This window comes from Python bivittatus, unplaced genomic scaffold, assembly GCF_059951505.1.
Source record: "Python bivittatus isolate LINGU-HERP-01145 unplaced genomic scaffold, Pbiv_v1 ctg000700_np1212, whole genome shotgun sequence".
Taxonomy (NCBI): Eukaryota; Metazoa; Chordata; class Lepidosauria; order Squamata; family Pythonidae; genus Python; species Python bivittatus.
The window spans coordinates 80,016,864-80,037,166 of record NW_028277098.1 but is presented as its reverse complement, the minus strand read 5'-3'; the positions used below and the strand labels follow the sequence as shown (position 1 = coordinate 80,037,166).

The 20,303-nt window shown below is 35.8% G+C and overlaps 1 long non-coding RNA gene across 1 annotated transcript; it reads right to left on the bottom strand.

Moving 5' to 3' along the window:
• Positions 1-2,148: 2,148 nt before the first annotated feature.
• LOC148214262 (uncharacterized) lies at positions 2,149-16,038 on the bottom strand. The gene is made up of 4 exons (XR_015798407.1): positions 15,824-16,038; positions 13,940-14,050; positions 5,558-5,609; positions 2,149-4,374 (listed from the first exon to the last, which is right to left on the bottom strand). It is a non-coding gene; the product is annotated as an uncharacterized LOC148214262 (long non-coding RNA).
• Positions 16,039-20,303: the final 4,265 nt, after the last annotated feature.

Genomic DNA, 20,303 nt, shown 5'->3' with positions numbered 1-20,303 from the left:
AAAATTTGAAGGGATGGTAAATCTCTTTAAAGTATAAATCAGTCTTGGAATTAAATTCATCTTAATTACTTTTACGTTATCCCAAATACTTCCGAAATCAAACTCTGTCTGCAACTTCTTTCATGGTGCTTAAATAAAATTCAAATGTGCTTGCTGAGAAAGCTTCCCTACAATCTTTATTTGAAGGAGGGGGGAGAGGATACAACATGAAACTCAAATCCCTAAATATGCCACAATTATTACTGAGAACTAATGACTTCACATTTGATTTATACCAACTGATTGAATAACTGGACAGAATACCAAATCTATGTATTAGTGAAAGAAATTAGGAATGGAAATTTCTGGTTTATCTACAAAACATATCTTTCCCTACTGCAATCCCTTTAATATTTTCAAATGGTGCAGAACCAAATGAAAAAGAAATGGAATAAGAGGGCATCTCTGATGTGTTCCATTAAACATGTTGTTAGTGATTCAGTGACAGAATGAAACTTATAGAATATGGCAAAGCTCAGTGTGTACAGATCTGCTTCAGAGTTTTCTCAGCATAAAAGAAATAATAGCTGCTCAATATTTATTTTGACTAAAGCAATTTCATACATTAAGAATCTAATATTAACAAAACCTGAACAATGCTTTTGAACTAGACAGAGCAGGATGTACAATTGTCAGAAGAATAAAGTAAAAATCATGGGGCCAAGTAGCTGCTAAAATGTTAACATCCTCATTCAACAAGACAACAGGTCTCTATCTGAAACACATGATAGGATCCTTGCCAGCTGAAAAAGAACTGTAACATTAGCATCATTGGAAGTAGGGTGTATTCAATAAAACTTCAGTGTGTACCTCCAATAAAATAGAATTCTATATATTTTAATATAGATCAACTAACAAACTGTTGAGTCAGAAACTTTCCCTAATTTCAAGTTTAATTCTAGTTTTAATCTCTTGGGGAAAAAAAAAAAACCAAGAGTAGTAACTATATTCTCTATTAGCTGTGGTAGCCTCAAATACTATTTCAAAAATTACCTCATCAAATCTTGATGAGAAATTGGGGCAATACAGCTTGGAATGTGTGTGTGTGTGTGTGTGTGTGTGTGTGTTTAACTGTTGATTTATAGATTTAGAATCAGTATAGACTTTCCTGAATAACAAATAGAATAATATTTACAATTACATTGTAATTACATTGTAATTACATTCTTTATTTTGTTTTACTAAAACTAGTAGTTCCTCAGTATTATTAACTGGTACAATATAATAAAAAGCAGTTTCAGAAGCATAAAGCTTGTTGAGTTCATTTTTACCAGATCTCTGTATTTCTCAGGAGATGGGTAGGATGCATAGAGGATTAACTATTTTTATTTTATTTCTCTAAGAATTTAATTTTAATCCATTGTTGCTTTTTTTTCCTTTTCCTTTTCCTCTTTTTGTAAGAGACATATGCAGTAGTACAACTTCAGATAAATGCCTTTGTGCTGTCCTTTAGTAAAGACAGTGATGTAATCAAGTCTCTCTTAATATGAAAAAATATGCCATCTGCTTAATAAAAAATCACTACCATTTTATAAAGATATATTCAGAGACCATTTGGCATGATTGTCAAGTAGAGCTATGAGCTTCCTAGGAATGTGGCCTGAAATACACTTTAACCAAGGAATGAAATACCAGGAGATAATGGATGGAAACTACTTTTGTGTAGAGAAGAAAGAAAAGTGCATTCATAATAAATAAGGATTAGTACAGCATCAATTATCCACTACATTAAATTCATGCATGTAATCCAGCAAAACTGACAAACCCAGCTTTTTTTTTTGCTTTTTTTTTTTTGGCAGATTGGAATTATACTCTAGAAAGGGTTCCAGAGAGTTATATCGTATAGAATGCGGCATATTCCTTACTCAAAAATTTCTTGGATCACAGTAGTGGATTTTTATGGAAATGCATCTACTCAAATGACAGCCTGCTTTTCTTAAACATATTTAGTCTTTAAAATTATCAAATGGTCACTTCAAACTATGGCCTTTAACATTTTTGCATATGCACAGTCTTATTTTGCTATGAATTTTGGACATGTATTTATTTATTTATCAAATTTATATAGCCACCCATCTCACAGGAAGTGACTCTGGGCAGCGTACAACAATTAAATAAAACAATAAATATATAAAACAATCATTATTAAAAATATAAAACAGTCAACAATGGCAGACGTTCTCCCTGAAAAGATTATAAGAGGTGATAAGTGTTTACAAACTTTTGCAAAGTTCAGATCATCCCCCGAATACACACATGCCTAGGATAGCTGAGGAAAATCCAGGAAAGTGCTTTACAATCACTTTATTTTGCAATGTGTGACTGCCTTGGTCCTGTCCAAAGTTATATGGGCAGGATCAAGCCCTGATATGTGTCACTTTCAGGCCCCAAGCAAATGGTTCAGTAGCTGAGCAAGAAGAGGCAATCAAGCCTGTAGGAAACCAACATCATTTCAGGATTGACGTTTCCCAGACTCTTGATAGAAAATCCACCATGTCGTTGATGCAGCCTGGGGCATGCAGATGTATTAAGCTCTGTCTGCAGTCCCTCTGCTTAAGAACTGTCAGGAAGCTCCATCCAAGTGATTATTCATATAGTTGTTTGGATGGACTGCTATGTACTTGGAATGTTCAGCTGAATCTTTCTGCAAAGTGGATTTACCATTGGATGACCTTGTATTACCTTGTTTTCTAGACAAATAAAGAGTGCATCTGAGACAGGGAATGGGGAGAATTGTGTTCAATTCACATCTTAACGTGAACCAACCCAATTTGCAGTTTCCAAACCAGAATGTTAGTTATCCATTGGTATTTCTACTTCTTTATATTTTGAGATATAGTGGACTGATGCCTACATGGATACTTTTGGAAAAGGTAGTATTATCAACTTAAAATGCATCATATTTTGAGAATATGCTCACAACAATGTGAAAGTAGCATACTAAAATGTATCACATTAGGAGAGATTCCTTACAAAATGTGTATGTTATACAAAATTATGTACATTTGGAGAAATGTACAGAAAAATGCCTATAAATTTAAATGCAGGCTTTTTTTAAGCAAGCAGTTGTGGAGACCAAGTGGAACAAATGTATAAATATAAAGGAAATGATATGAAGCAAAATAGCTTTGTCCATTCCTGGCCTAGGATTTTATTTTATTTACCTGAATTTAAAGTATTAATGTATCACTTTCTTATTAAAATATCCTCAGCATTTTTCAATTCAGAAATTTCATTGGGGGGGGAGGAGGATGAAGAACAAATTAATAGCACCAAAAAAAGTTGTACCTTAAACAATCCCACCCAATCGAAGCAACTACCAATCATTTAGAGAATTAAAAAAGAGCCAGCTTCCAAAACAATTAAATGTTGACACTCTTTGAACTTGTTTAGGAAGGGGATTTTACAAAAGCAGTATCCTTCCTCCTCAGTGTTTCAAAGGGCAGTGCCATTAATTGCAGTCACTTGTCACTTTGGCTATTGTGTACCTGAGGACTATTCCACAGAGTATTCAGAAAAAGTAACCATTCCCCCCCAAATATCTCTTGCACCCCTATTTACTTCCTCAGCTTATAACTCCAATATATCAAGATTCCCTTGAAAATATAAGTTAATCCTTATTCTCTTAATAATGGTCTAGGCCACCTTTTATTTCCTCAACATTGTTTTTTTTTGGAGTCAACCCTGCATTTTACTCTTGATAGCCATCACTGAAAAATCACATTGCTCCTGCAAGTTCATTTAAAATACTTTAAATTCAGATAAATCAAATAAAATCCTAGGCCAGAGTTGGACAAATAAGTAATTCCTTATATAAAAGTCACCATTTCAAGCCCAGGTTATACTACTGATCCTAAAATCTTCTCAGTCTTTGTTACAGTTGAAAGCCCAGAATGTTAAATCAACCAAAGTTACTTCAGATCAGAAAAAAATCACCTCACTCAAACTAAAGTCTGTGGAGCTGCAAGTGAAAACATCAGAGATAATGTCCAGAGGTGGATAGATCTCCTCCAAGATCTGCTCCCAGTGAAGGGTTTGCTCCCAGCCAGCCTCAGGGTATCAGGTTTTGGAGGAAGAAGTTGCTGTCTGTCTGTCTCTGCTACAGCAGTGAGCAGCATTTTTTTTCCCCCCTATCTGGGTATATTCTGTTGGCACTACTTCATATGCCAATGAGGATTGGACTGGTTCAAGCTGTGGCCATTCTCTCTTCTGGATATTTCCACTTCCTCTCTTTCTTTCTCTTTCCAACATTCCCTTTTCTCTTGACCTTGTTCTCATCCAGCAAGCTTCTAAGGCAGGGGCAGGTCACTCTTGCAAGTGGTATGAATTTTTTATCTGCAAAAGACGTTGAAATTAATCTGAGGGTTACAGGTTACCCACAACTGAAGTACATACAGACCCAGACTAAAAAAATCCAATTCTCTGTATCTCATAGGCTAAATTCACAGATCATACTGAAGTTGTCTTCTTTTGACTTAGCGCAACACTCTGAGCCACCAAAAAAAAAAAAAAAACCTTAACTAATATTAAAACTGATCAAGTTTAGCTTGTTGCACAAATGCATCTAGATCTTTTGCTATCCTAATTAAATAAGTACTGAGAAATCAGCACAGGGAAACACTAAAAGGTGTAAAGAAAAAGAAAAATTAGAACAGTGTGAATATGAAAAAGGAAGTTCAGTGGATATATGTTTCAGTACAATACACCAGCAGAATGCTAACCTCATAGAAAGGTATTTCTGGATTCTGACCCTCTAAATTCAGTTGATTGTGTCTACGTTTAAATTCTGGCCCTATGCCCTCATTCTGAATCAGCTCTTATGCTCAACTTATCAGACTCAAGATGAAATTTGTATCGCATTTCCCCTTGCAAAACATATTCAGCATTTTGGATTTTATTCCAATTCTATTAAGAACAAAATCTATTTATATATTTCATATTCCCAAGCAGCCACATTAGTATTGATATTGCTGCAGGTTATATCAGCACAAACCTGTCTGTCTGATGTTGCATCAATACTAATAGGACTTTTCATGTTGGCCGCCGCACTGTGGGAATTTGCAGACACTATTGTGTGTACAGCATAAATATGTATGTACACGTATTTACCAATGTACGTACATGCATACAGAGACAGTCAGACCCAGCTAATCAGAATCAGTTTGTAAACTTCATTGCTTGTAGTTAAAGAAAAATATCTGTGTTATTAACATATCAATAGCTCATACATGCTGGGAAACTGATTACCCTTTACGTCTTCAGGATGCCCAGATATGCCACAAATACATTAACAATCCACTTTAAATATTCTGTCTATTTTGTCACATATATCCCTGTCATTCTTGCAGTCTTTACTTTGTCACATATTCAAACTCTCATTTTTTTCTCTCTCTTTTATGTCTTTTTCATCCTCTCCCTGCATTGTGCCCATTTTGTTTTACTCTATACCTGTTTCCTCTATCCCCCATCTTTCCCACTCTCTTATTTCTTCAAACTTGTTTCGCTTGAAAATCTCTACCTTGTGGTTGTGTACTGCTGATTTCACATTTGCTGTGGGACGAGCTTCACATCTGTGAACGGATGACAGGAAAGATTAATAACCTCATGTTCTCCCTTCTCCTTCACTGTGGGCTTATCTAATGAATGAACAAATAAATAAACAAACTCAGTTTTTAAATTCCTCCCAAATAGGGACCAATCTCTAAAAGAAAACATTTTACTGAATCTATTTTTTTTTTAAGGAAAGAGGCTTTTTTTAAAAAAAAAAATTCTAACAGTTTCTAATTTACATAGTCAGCATTTTTCCCTCTAAACATTTTATAGGGAAAAAAATAAAACAAAACAACCCAGCACTGGACGCTAAGGGATTAATTCTCTCTACTCAGCCAAGTCAAAGAATAGTTACACAGGCACAAATCCCAGAGAATATGCATGAAGAAAGTTAAATCAGGATTAAAGTCAGGTCATATTGTATGCATCTATTAATAGATTCTCTTCTAGAACTATTATATTAAACAAGTAAAATAGCTTATTTCATATTGACAGTAAAATATAGAACTATGTATTTCTGTTTGAAGCTCAGATTTCATTAGGAAGAGACTAACACCATAGCAAGACTTCAAACCACTTCAAAAGAAATAGCTATTTGGCAACAACACTTCACAACAGAGAGCTGTAGGGGTATTCATAGTTAAAAAAGTGAAGATTATGATTGTAACTGCATGATTAAAACCCCACTCCATTTTTCACATGTGTGGAGTACACCATTTTAATTGCCATCTAGACTTTTTTTTACTCTTCCACTGCGAATGCCCCTGGACAGCAGTTCTCCTTTCTTGCCAAAGCTATTAGCAGACATACAGAATTTTGATAAAACCTTTGAACATTAAGCAACTTTCTCCAACCAACTGAACTACAATCCAACAGTCACCAACCAGCATAACCAACAGAGCACCCATTGTGTGGGCACATCCATGGTGATATCCTCTTTGAGGACCAAAATATGTATGTCCTAAGAGGCCCTACTATAAATCTGTCTGGGAGCTTTAGCAAAGTTTCAGAAGGGTTATGGTGCTTTTGTGCCATTTTCTTTCACAAAGAATGTAGAAAATAGTGTCAAGATTTTGATGTGATCAAGGTGTCTCCTCTGCCAGGTAAGTATTGAATTTGGTTTTCCTAGCTCACAACAGTGGCAGTATTTTCAACCTATGCATGTTTTAATGCCTCAATATAGGCCAGATGATTTGGCCACTTCAAAGATACCTGACATGCTTTTCTATTTGATGGAATCCATGACAGAAGTTAAACCCACAGCATATTTTTATCAAAAGTTCAAGAATATTTTTAAAGTGGATGCTATGGGTTTATATCAGGCATGGACCAAAGAACTGGAATTTCTGATAATCCTCCATCAATGGCTTCATGTTCTTAAAAATATTAAAATGGTATCAACTGATTTGAGATTAAAGCTGATACATCCAAAAATTGTATTTAGAGTATTTGGAATCCCTAAAGGATGTACTCAAAAGGATGGATATCAGATTTCCTCTATTTTCTCTATTGGAAATGTAAAAAAAAAATTGAAGGTTCATTGATCCATATGATATGACCTGTGAATCAATAGAAGTGCATATGTGTAGCTCAGGGTTGAACTGTGGTGGACTGTTTCCAAATTATATTATAATTAAATTATAGGTGGTCTGTTTCCAAATTACCAAAGTAACAACCCAACCTCCCACAAGAGGAGCTGTGAAGAACATTATTCAAACAAGCACAAATGCATTGCAGCAACCCAGAACAGCAGAAAAAGGAAACAGACCACCTATACAACATCTTCCAACAAAATGGATATCCACACAATTTTATCAAAAAGTGCCTGACCACTCAACCTACTACAACACAACCAACACAAGCTATGGAAAGGATAACATTCCCATACATCAGAAACATCTCAGAAACAACCAATGGACTATTACAACCGCATGGCATCACATAGCACACAAACCAACAAAAGCCCTCCAAAACATCTTAAACAAACCAAAAGACCCAGTAGCCCAAGAAGAAAAAACAGGAGTCGCCTACAACATACAGTGTAAGGACTGTAACAACCACTATGTAGGACAGACAGGCAGTGCTTGCACAGCACATCCATGAACACCAACTAGCAGTCAGAAGACATGATGAAAACTCCTTAATCTCACAACACATGGACAGACTTAACCACAGTTTCAACTGGGAAACTATCAGCATTTTAGACTGAGCTAAATCCAAAAAAGTGAGGGAATTCTTGGAAGCTCCATATTCAGACAAGGCAGCCATCAACAGGCACATAGAGATAAACAACACCTACACACTATTCAAAAGAGACAATAAGAAGGAAAACAAAAGACCAGAACATCTCCTCACCAGCAATCATCACCCAGATAAGAGATTAACACCAAGATTACCACCAGACATACAATCAAGCAGTAAACAATACCCTAATCAAGGAACTACCAGAGGGAAAAAATAAAACAAAACAAAAACCCCACCCCCACCAACGCTGGCAGGGCATGCCACAGTATATAAACAGGGAGCAAACCCCACTCCATTCTAGCACTGAAGATATTACCTAGCCGGGTAATGAAACGTTTGCAAGAAAACAACCAAGCTCAGAGAACCCCAAGGACTCCACGATCCTGTGAATCTTTGACACCTTTTGTAGTAGTATTTTAATGTATATACGTAGATTTATGGAGAAATCTTTGAATATCTAAGATATTAATGTGATGTTGAATTAGATACCAAAGCTTTGGAATCTGACTGTCTATGAGGAACTATGATTGTGGCTAAAAGGGTAATATTGAGAAATTGAAAAAGGGCTTTATTCCAGATATTAAGGATTGGCTTTTGGAAATGTGTAACTTATATGTCCTTGAAAAGGCAATATGTTCCTCTTTGGCATAGATTTCATGATATTTTACAATAATATTTTGTATCTGATTATAATATAGTATTATATGGTATTTTTTTGTAAACCAGTGACTACATATTTTATACATAAAGTAGATTTGCTAAGATTGCTAAGCATGCTCAGACCTCATTGGATTGTTTTTGGGAGGGAATTAAAGATTTTAACTGTTTTAAAGATTATTTAAAGCAAGATAATATTTCTCTTTGGTGATTGGCCCCTTTCTAACCACATTCCTGAAGGCACTTGTGATCATGGCAGTATTTGCATAACATTTCAAGGTTCAGATCACTTTACCAGCTTTCCCTAATTTTTTATAATAAATATTAATAGTTTGGTGAACTATAACTTTCAGAATTCCCAGCCAGAATAGCCAAGAGTCACACTGACCTGAGAATACCAGGAGTGGCTTTCTCAACACATCTAAAAGTCCCCTGCTTTGGGAAGATTGACATACATTATTTTCATATTCCATACAACAACCCTGTAAACTACAGTAGTTCAGTATTAATGAAGATAATCAATGAGGAGCCTCTTCAGCCACCTTTATGAGTTTGTAGCTCTGTCAAATTGCACAATTCTGCATAGCTAAAACATCACAGCGAATACAACCTCATCAGCAATAACTCTTAGCTCACCCCCATTTACAATAAGAGTGTACCAGTTTTAATCCACCTACTATGCCTCGTTCCCTAAACATTGCTGCAAAAAAAAAAAAATCCTTTGCCTTCCCCTTCAGCCAGAATGCAATCACATGGAGCATTTCCTGTTATTTGCTTATCATCAAAGTCTAATGATGTCTCCCTGTTTATTTACTACTCTCTAGATCCAATAACAAGGGCACACTGTTGAACAAAGGATGTTTTCTTTAAATAGGGTTTAAACTCTTCCTTCTCTTTAAAACATACTTTACAAGGAATAAAGAAGTAAACCCTGATTTTTTTTCTAAATTGAATAATTTCACACACTGTACAATTGTTTCAAAAATAATTTTATTATCTTTCAGATAGTTAGAGAGATAGATGGATGGATAGATAGATAGATAGATAGATGATAGATAGATAGATAGATAGATAGATAGATAGATAGATAGATAGATAGATAGATAGATGTTCTGAAATGTTTTAAGATAATAAACCTATGTAGAAAATCAAATATTTGAATCCTGATACATTTTTCTCAATCTTGCAATACTTACTCATCCACAACTTCCATTAAAACCATACAAGGTCCACTGAACATCCAATGTTTCATATTCAGATGCAAGAAATAATATTTCTCCCCAGAAATTATATCAAGGTTCATAAAATGATTCCCCTTTCCTGTTCCAAATATGAAACTATAAAAGAATATGCCTAGTAAATAATAGATGAGTAATTAAATTTATTTTTAAATAGTATCAAAGTTCAGAAAGGGGTGCAGCAAGCTAATATGCACAAATTGCATAATTAGCTATCCAGCAGGAGCCAAAATTCCTATTATAAGGATTGATTCCCATATACATAATCACACACAAGCACATATACACACATTTTGAAGATTGTATCTTGCAAATCTGAACTGAAAATGCTTTTTATGGAACAAACACTCAATGCCTTTGATAATGCTATTGGCGAGAGTTCTCAAATAGATATTTAATTTAGATTGAACAAGACACTTGCTGTGGCAAATAAATAGCAGTTTATTAATGAAAAGTCTCTTTGTAGATGCTTAATGACCATTGAATCTGGCATTTCTATTAATCTGAAATAAATGTGTTTAATAATCAATTGGCTTTTGTTTATCATGCAATAATGGTCTTATTAAATGGGAATTAAATGCCTATTAGAGAATCTTAACTTACAGCATCACCATCTTCTGAATGAGGCTACAGTAATTAATTTTCTTGCTACTTAAAAGAGAGTTTGAGTTTCATTGTTACAGTATTGCAATATACATTACAAAACCCATAAGCAAGAACATTGAACTGCTGAACATAAAAGGAGAAAGATATTTTGAAGGCTCCATTCAAATTAATACTTAGCTTTCTAATTCTAATGTTAAAAAATTATTTGACTGGTTCTGCATAACTTTAAATTTTTAAATAAAAATATTTGATCCCCTGGAGGGTTTATTAGCCAGCAAGGAAACAATGCTCAGTGTTTTCTTTTATTAACATCGGAGATATTTTAACAAAGCAGTATATAATGTTTTTTGAAGCTAGCAAACATTTGAAAGTAGAGAAAACCAACCATTTAAATAGTGCTCTGAATTTCAGGTTATATTTATTTTTTGAGGAAGATATTAGCAGAAAAAATAAAATTAAACATACCATGAGAATTATTTCTCCATTTTACTATGTTCAACATAAAGTCAATGACCCATCCTTTGTTACAGCCTGATTTCAAACATTGACTGAAAGATGTATATTCAAGAGGAATTCCTTTAAAAAGCAATGTTCCTTTAATAAAGTATGCATTTGGTTGCAATTTGAGTTTTTTGTCACACTTGAAGAAAATAACAAAGATTTTGGTAAATGTCAAACATCGTATTAAACTTCTATAACAAAAATAATTCTTAGATGATAGACATTAATAATTCCATACAAGTTAATCATTAATCATGTTCTTCATACCTGATAATTTAAAGGGTATCTTCTGCAAAGCAGAATTGTTAAGGAAAAATTTAGTTGCTTAGGAAGAGAATAACAGGAGGCCAAAAATCTTGAATTACAGATAAACATTTCTCAAAGACATTTCCCTTGTTACTTCCCCCCTCCCACCTTCAATGGAATATCAAGATCCCTCAGATGCGCAGAGTATAGCTATAATTATTTCCGAGAAGAAAAAAAAAATCAAATACAAAATAGGTCTTCAAATGCCCTTGCAAACAAGCCCACCCACTGAGAAGTACTTGCACAATTTTTGGCCTTGTTTTTAATATATTAGTAATAAAGTCACAATCTAGCCAAGATGCATAATTTAGATTGGAAACACATTATATATTTGTGTGTGATATCATAACTGTATTCACAATAGACAGAAATAGATAACAGTTAGGCTTGCTCTCAGACCATAAAGCAATAAATAAATAAATGACTGTTTTTTTTACAAAAGAAGTTTAATAATGAATAAACATTGCACTGTAATATATTGCTATCAAGTTCAACATGCCAATATGTTTTCTGCTAAGCTTCAGCCACAATTATTTATTTATCTGATCACATGTGTTCTTTTGTTTTCATTATATGTAGCACCTGGTCTTAGAAAAGATCTAGTAACATTTTAAAGATTATCACCCTACACCTCAAAATAATTTAGTCTAGCATAAGACAAATGGTTCATTGAAGTGCTACTTCAAACAAGATGATCGTTGTGCATGGATCTTGAAAAAACAAGCTTTCTGAGACAGACCATACAAGGTGTATTTTAACTAATAAGGATCATCATATGGGGAAGGGGCTTCCTTTAAAACAAAGCTGAACCCTTTCTATTTCCAAATACCAAAATATTTCTTCCAAATGAGCTGCAATAATGTAACTACTTGCAACTATGGGATATTTAATAGCATTTGATGAAAATTTTCACAATGCTAAATTATATCATTTTCTATTAGTTCAGAAAGGTAATATTTTAACTTTCTGTAAGAGAAAAACAATCAGTGTAGACAAACCTTTTCATTTACATTTCTATATAACTATACATCTAAACTCCCATTATCCTAAATACATTGCAAGTGGTGTATCCCCTCTCCAGATTATGTAAATCTCTGTTAAGCAATCCTTCAATTTAGATTCATTTCTGATTCGTGTGAGTGTATTTGTATATATGTATGTATGTATGTATGTATGTATGTATGTATGTATGTATGTATGTATTACTATGCTTTTAACAAAGATGGGCAGAAGAGCTAGCAACCAAATTCCCCAAATAAAATCCCCTCTAATTCTAGTGAAAAGGATAATAATTAAATGCTCAAATTCTGTCATAACAGCCAGTCAAAACTGCACAGACCTGACATCCTTTGCACTCCTTGGCTTTTTTTTGGGGGGGGGGGGGGGGACAGTCCCTTGAAGAACCAAACAACAGTTGGCATTTCAACATTTACAGGATATATAGGAACATTCACTTGGTCATAAATGACCAGTTTTTAAGGCATGGAAACTCGTTTTAATATTAATAGACTGCCTGCTACTGAGATCTAATATTCTCCTTAGGAAATGTTTGCTGATTATATTAGAAAGCTGAGAATTCCAAAGGGTCATTTGTCTTCTATTTCTTGCTAGCCTTAGTTTAGATGTACTATCTTTATAATTATTGGACTTCAGAGTATTGTATTCCTCTCTCTCTCTTTACAACATGAGCCAAAGGCTTGTGATATAGCCCTGTTGTTAAACAGGTATAGTCACCCAAACTGCCGGTGTGGGAGACTCCCTGAGACTAATGCATGGTTTGCTCTGAATTTTGAAGACTGGCATATAGTGCAGTAATTAGAAAACTGAGCAAGAAACTCATAGTGGTACAGCAATATTTAAAACTGGTATTTCAATAGCACAACATCATATTCTTCATAGGATACTGTGAAATATTACTTGAGAATTAATCTTTTCTTTTCAGCTGGTCATACTTAAAAAAAAGATGGATGGATGGACGGACAGACAGATAATGCCTGCTTTTTGATAATGTCTTTCTCAAATTCACTTCCAAAATGTTTAATTACAAGAATAAAATTTGTCAAAGCAATATTAAATATGATCAACCTGATTTCTGCTAACAAATTAGTATATTTGGAAATGATTCAGATACAGTTTCGGAACACTCTAATATTTGTTTTCCATCTTACAAAAGTAGAATCTGTCCCTTCAAAAGAGAACTGTCCAACCTGTTCTAATTTTAAGTACAAAAGAAAGGCGGGGGGAGGAAAAGAAAAATGAACACCTCCCTACAATTTCCTTGCACTAGGCTGACCTATATTAAAATATGAGAGGCACTGGATATGATTCAAGCTTCTATTATAGCCATACTGTTGATTTTATTCTATCTTAACTGATGTTCAGTAGTGGACCAATTAACACACACTCACTCTCTCTTTTTAAATCCTTCATCCATGCTTTCAGTGTTTCTTCTAGAAGCAAAAACTGCAAGTTCAAAGCCCCAGAGTGCCATCTTCTGGCTGTTTTTACTCACTGAAAGGTATTTAAATAATTTAACTATTTCATCGGTGGATGAGTCAAGGAGTCAATATATGCATATGGCAATATGAAACCAGCACTGATGTTCCATAGAATTCTTTTCAAACATACCTCAAACACACACACACACACACACACACACACACAAAATGCTCACTGGAATTATTTCCTGAGTAAGTAATATTTCAGCCTTCCAGTTTTGCCTTCTGATTCCAATCTCCTCTTCAACATGAGTAAAACACACCCATACACACATCTTGGCGAAACCAAAAAAACAGTACCTAATTTTATGCGGACGTGCATAGAATATGAGCTGGCAGTGAGTGACCATGAAAGGGATCCCAGAGTTGCAGTGAACAGCTCAATAGAAATATCGAGAGTACATGCAGCAGCTGTCAAAAAAAAAAAAAAAGCAAATTAGGTATGGAGCTGAAAATAACATTACAAACCCACTTGAACTCCTGTGTACTGTCCTGGACACCATTCCTCTGAAGGGCAACCAAAATTGTCAAACAATTGCAACAATTCACATAATCTCGGATATTCCCTAGTTTAGAAAAAAGTCAAGTAAGGCACAACATGATAGAAAAAGTGTCAGGCTTATTGTATTTGAGAAGGGAAATTAGATAAGGAGAATGTTTTTCTATCTCTCATAATACTAAAATTCAGCATCATTCAGTGCAGCTAACGGTGAGAAATTCCAGGCAGAGAACAGGATAAATTTCATCACATCACTTAAAAATGAAAATACAGAATTCAGTTTCACATGCTGTGCAATAGCCCCTAAACTTTACCTTTTACAAAGAGAATTTAGATAAATTCATGGAAGTTTAAACTATGTTTATAGTATCTCCATTGTCAGAAGTAGGGGGGCATGTCCAAATAGCAGTTGCTGGAGAACAGAAAAAGGAAGGTGATCGTGTTACATTCTGGTTTTTGGTCAGTTGGTGCATGACTACCAGAACAGAACCCTGGGCTAAAAGACTATGGCATAATCTATCACTGCTTTGCTATTTTCTTATTTCTTATTGTTTTATATTTTATTTATCACAGAAAGAGAATCTCTCTTCTGGCATTGTTTCTCCCGCTAACATTCTTTCCAAATGCTTGGCTTTTTTCCTTTGTCTCTCACAGTCACAGGAAATACTTTAACCTGCAAAGATGTTAACAAAGCTACTAAGATCTTTCCTGAGTCACTCCATGTGCCCCCTCTTCCCACAGAATGCTCTAGATCGCAAATCTCATTTGTTCTTCCTTTTTCACCCACTCTGTAGCTCATGGTTCTTGCCTGTTATATAGGGTTTTGGATGCAGGGGGCGGGGGAGTCTTTCTAGTTTTTTTCTCCATGGTTAGTTTGGTGTAGTGGTTAAGGCATCAGATTAGAAACCTAGAGACTGTAAGTTCTAGTCCCACCTTAGGCACAAAGCCAGCTGGATAACCTTGGGCCAGTCACTCTCTCTTAGCCCTAGGAAGGAGGCAATGGCAAACCACTTCCGAAAAACCTTGCCAAGAAAACTGCAGGGACTTGTCCAGGCAGTCACCAAGAGTCAAAAATAACTTGAAGGCACAAGTATGTATAGTCAGTTATATCCATCCGTGAACAAGGGAGCGAGAAAAGCTCAAATATAAAATATATGGGATCATTTGTCTGAAGCCCAAAAATTCTTCCTTTTCCTATAAATGTATAGAAAAATGTACAGATGGAATTATTATGCCTCCCACACCATTTTTCTCATGCTACCTAGTCATAGCTTCCTTAATAATTATAAAATAACATACATCAAGTGGAAAGGGAAAAATGTGCCAAAAGGCATGAAGTGAGATACCATTTGCAGGGGAGATTCAGCTATCAAATTTCCCTTCAGTTCTTCATAGGAAATATGGAAGTGGGAACTCCATGCTTTCCTCACAAATGTTCATTCTGCCCTTGGCTTTGATAAGATCTTACAACCTACGAATTTAAGCCAGGACAGTTGTTACTAACCACAATTTTCTTCATTTGAGCACTGCAACAAGCTATGGTTAATCTTAAATAGAAGTAAAGCCATGCAAATTCCTCCTTGCAGCCACACCAGAGAAGGAGGAAGGACCTCATGCAAACCCAAGCAAACTCTTCTGCTTTGCATATAAATGTATCCACCACAATTGTTATGAAACCTACATACCCTTCCCTTTTGTCACAACTTCTGCACTATAATCAGAAAGAAAGGCTGGAATCTGATTCTTTCAATCACTGCAGAGAAGAATTTTGAAGGTTTGTTCCACCACGCAAACATAACATTTGCCAGAATTCCTTCTCAGTGGCCATTAAAAAGGTAGCTCTTCACTACTGCAAATGATCCTGCAAGCTGTTTTAAATCATCCTCTTCTCTGGGCTGAAGGGGGGAAAAAAAAGAGCACAAGATTGCAGGAGTGAGGTGATAGCCTTACTGGCAGACAAGAATTAACAAGGATTAGATTGCAAAGTGATTAAGCATCTTTCTTGTCTGATGATTGTCCCCAACCTGCAAGCAACCTTTATTCTCACATTCACCGCACACATTTTCTACCACAATAGGGTTTCCTTTCCTAAGCATACACAGGATGAGAGAAAATCTCTTCCATTATTTTTGTTTGGAAGTTTGGAAGGGATCCTATGGGGAATTCCTTTTAAATGCAAGCTATTGGCTTGTTATAGTGCTTTCTGTCTCACTGCAAGGGCCCTTGAGGTCCCAATACATCGTTCTATCATTCAGTGACACTGGAAACTGTACTTTTCAAAAGAGAAACGCCAAGTCTATTTTCAGGTCAAAAGGGCTGGATGCCAGTCAGACTCCTCTAAATCTGAACTGAGATGCTTGCAGCTTGGGTGAAATATCACCAACTCTGTAACCCTGGACTGTAAATGTACATATGAGTTTCTGAAAATAGTTTTCAAGAGAAAATGAGAGGGAGAGAGAAAGGGACTCTGGAGTTTACTAATGTCTTATTTCCCTGCGATTGCAATTTTTCCTATAATCTGGTTCTGAGGGAGTTAATGCACCTGCCATTCTGGTGCTGACAAACAGTTTTTCAGATGAAAATGGAACATTAAAAAAGAGAGAGAGAGACTCTCAAAGATTGCACTCTGGAGACTTCCTGAGTCCTGCCAATAACTAGCAGGTACCAAGCACATGAACATTTTTGACTGCTCTATGATTGATGGTGTGTATTTGTGGCTTGCTGCCTAAACCTCTCTTTTGCTTTATGCATCTCACTTTCAACTTCCCAACCCTCCTCCTCCTCCTCCTCCTCCTCCTCCTCCCACCTCAGCCTTTTGGAATAAAGCCATTTGGGATGAGAAGAATGATTAATCTAGTGCTTTCTCTTTTTTGAACTGCTTTGTTCTCTTGGGAGTTGGGGGAATAAGTAATCCATTGGGAGGAGTGAAATGTTGCTGCAGGGAATGAAGCCTATTGTTCAAGTTGTGATGCCCATGCCAAAGTTTTTGTTCAAGGGAGAACTTTTTGTCAGAAGCAGGAGACATATATAACAAACTGAACCAGGCTAAGATAGTTCACTGCCTGAGAAAAAGGATAAGATGCTCCACCCAAACCCTTCCCATGGCCAATTCCTGATGCAAAAGCGGACTGCAACTGCAGTTGAGTTTTACTGCAATACAGGTTATGGGGCATTTCGTTCCACCACAACTCTCCACAGAGGTGGTGTTTCTGCAAGGTTGCCCACAGATACTATTTGCATCCCAGGATCCATGACTTAAGGCAGTGACTTCATCCTGCCTAATGACCTCTAACAGCCTTCTCAAGGCCTTGTTGGCCAAGGGGTCTGACCCCCAAACATCTGGAGGACACAGGGAAAGTTAATCTAGGCCAGCCCTGATAAATCCCCTATGCTAAGGAGATTTAGCACATTATGATAGATTTAAGTATCTCCCTGTCTCCAGATTCCATTCCCAGCCTTCCTGAGGCATCAATCCTGCCATGATCACCTCAGACGTTTCTTGAATCAGAAGTTATGAAAGTAACTTATTTTATTTTATCTATTAGTCAAATTTATATGGCTGCCCATCTAATCACTGGAACTCTGGGTAGATGGAGAAGACTGGAGAAGACTGTAAAGGTATGCAACCAAATACAATTACAGCCTCATTTCTGAAGTTTTAGTTTAATTCCAGAATTAAGGCTGCATACCCCATTCCATATTCCTCCACAAGCTGAATTTTGAAAACCTGAAAAAGCCTGAATTTGCTGGTACTTGGAATTAAAAAATAGTGTTTTCAAAGAGGTTTCTTTCCATTTTATCACATGATTCCCTTCTATTTCAACTAGCTGAAATAGCAAAGTGAAATCTTTTGTTTAAATAACTCATAAGGCATTCTATGTGCAAATTTGCCAGTTTACTAGCAATATAATCCCTTTGAAATCCAGTGTTAGGGAAATATGGTATACATTGACGATACAATTCTGCATTCCAAGGTTCAAAGTATTAGTATGATATTCCATAGCCATGTTCAAAACACAAAACATAAAATAATGCAATATCTCCTTAAACATATTTAAATTGAATCTCATTTGCAGACATGATGGTCACAATATCTAATCAAATTTAAATACTTTTCTACTTCTTCCCTTGTTTCTCTCTTTAGGTATTTATCTGACCCAATTAAGAGTTCTAAAAACTTCTAAACATTGTGTGCCCTTTTGTGACATTTTGTTTGGCTAGTCTTAATAAAAGTATTAGCCAATGTTGGTTTGTACTTTATTAATGTATAAAGTCTCTCTAACATGTGTTGAAATACACAGTCCAAAACATATGTTTCCAACTATTTTTGCAAAAACACTTAAAGATAATACAGCATTGAAAAGGAGCTCGAAGGACAGAAAATATTTTCACCAAATCTGTTAAAAACATAAAGTAGATCTACCAAAACTGTGAATGCACTCTATTCACTCTACAGCAGAAAGAATTACTATTACAGGCCAGGGGAATCTGCAGAGCAGTGCAAGAGTGTCACCTACAGGGGAAAAAACAAGTCAGAAATGTTTTAAGTGGCTCAAATCACTTAACATTGGAGAAGGGTGAATCACTTAAAGTTGGAAGAAAGGTGAAGAGTTCAAGAGATGCTTCACTTTTCTTAATGTATTGGTGTGGGTTGTTTGGTTCCCCAGAGCGATACACGTTTGTCAGATTTTTGAAGCAACATACAATTGCTAAACCAGAGGCAAAAGTGGGATCTGTACAGATTACAAAAAAGCAACCCCTCTTTCATATTAACTTCAACTCTCTTACATCAAAATCCGTCATCAGACTATTGCCTTTTCTTGTAGATATGGTATAAACTGATGCAGGTACAGACAAAGCAGTGCTGAGAGAATAAATAATTCTAGTGCTGATTTAAAGAAAATAATAAGATGAGCCAAAGTTGCTAAACCATTTTATGAAATACGCAAGTACAGTTCCAGTTTTGCAGGCATGAAGCCACCACCAGATCAACTTACATAGGCTAATTTTAAAATAGGCTTAACATTCTGCAAAACAGTTTAGTTTCTCTTAGTGTGAAGCACTGAGCAAAAGTTAAGTGTCAACTGTTTCTGTGCATCACGAAATCCACAACAAAACCTGTGAGATTAGTGAGATATATGTCTTTTAATTAACTTGGAAGCAAATGAGTGGGAAGAAGATACCAAAACCAAAACAAAAAAGACATTTAAGGAATGAATTAGGGAGGTTTGGTCTTGTAAAAGAAGTGCACTATTTTGATGCAAGAAATCCTAACTCCCATCACAAGTTTACAATTTTCTGGCTTCCCACAGTTCATACCAGAGAGGGGATAACACTCACAGGAAAAAAAAAAGTGTTTGGATTGATTGATTGATTGATTGATTGATTGATTGATTGATTGATTGATTCCACCTGTACAATAGGCATGGTGGCCAGAGATGCCCTTTCTCCAAAACAGTGGTTGCTCTGATTATACAAGTCAAAGGAAGAAAAGGAAATGATCTACAATTATACAGCCCAAGCAAAGAGAAGAATCAGCACTCACCTCTATTGCTGCATCCTGTATCTAAATTGGGGGGGGGGGCTATTTGTTCCCTTTTGTTCTACCACAAGAAGTCTTGGCAATATTATTTTTCTTCAGTATCTCTACTTCCTGCATAGAGGTATTTAAGATATGCATTACTGTATCTTTTTTTTCTTCCTAGCATTTTCCTGCAGGTGCAGGGTCTATGGTGCCTTAACCTCTAGACCGAACTGGCTCTCATGCATTACTGTATCTATGGCTCTAAAATGATTTTATGGGTCTGCTAGGTTGCAACGGGATAACAATTAGAGGAGGGAGGGAGGGAGGGAGGGAGGGAGGGAGGAAGGAAGGAAGGAAGGAAGGAAGGAAGGAAGGAAGGAAGGAAGGAAGGAAGGAAGGAAGGAAGGAAGGAAGGAAGGGTTTTTTTTGTCTGTTACCAACTTGGATCAATTCCAAAACTAGCAGCATTAATTATAGCATTGTATAGAAAGATGTGCCCCTTTGATTTATCTTACAAGCTTTGTTGCTGCTGCTGCTGATGTTGTTGTTATAGTTTTGACTGGATTAGAAACTTTTGACTATTGGATCCTTCTCCAGGGTCTAGAATAGCTAAATATATTGTTGTAATACATGTATTGTTC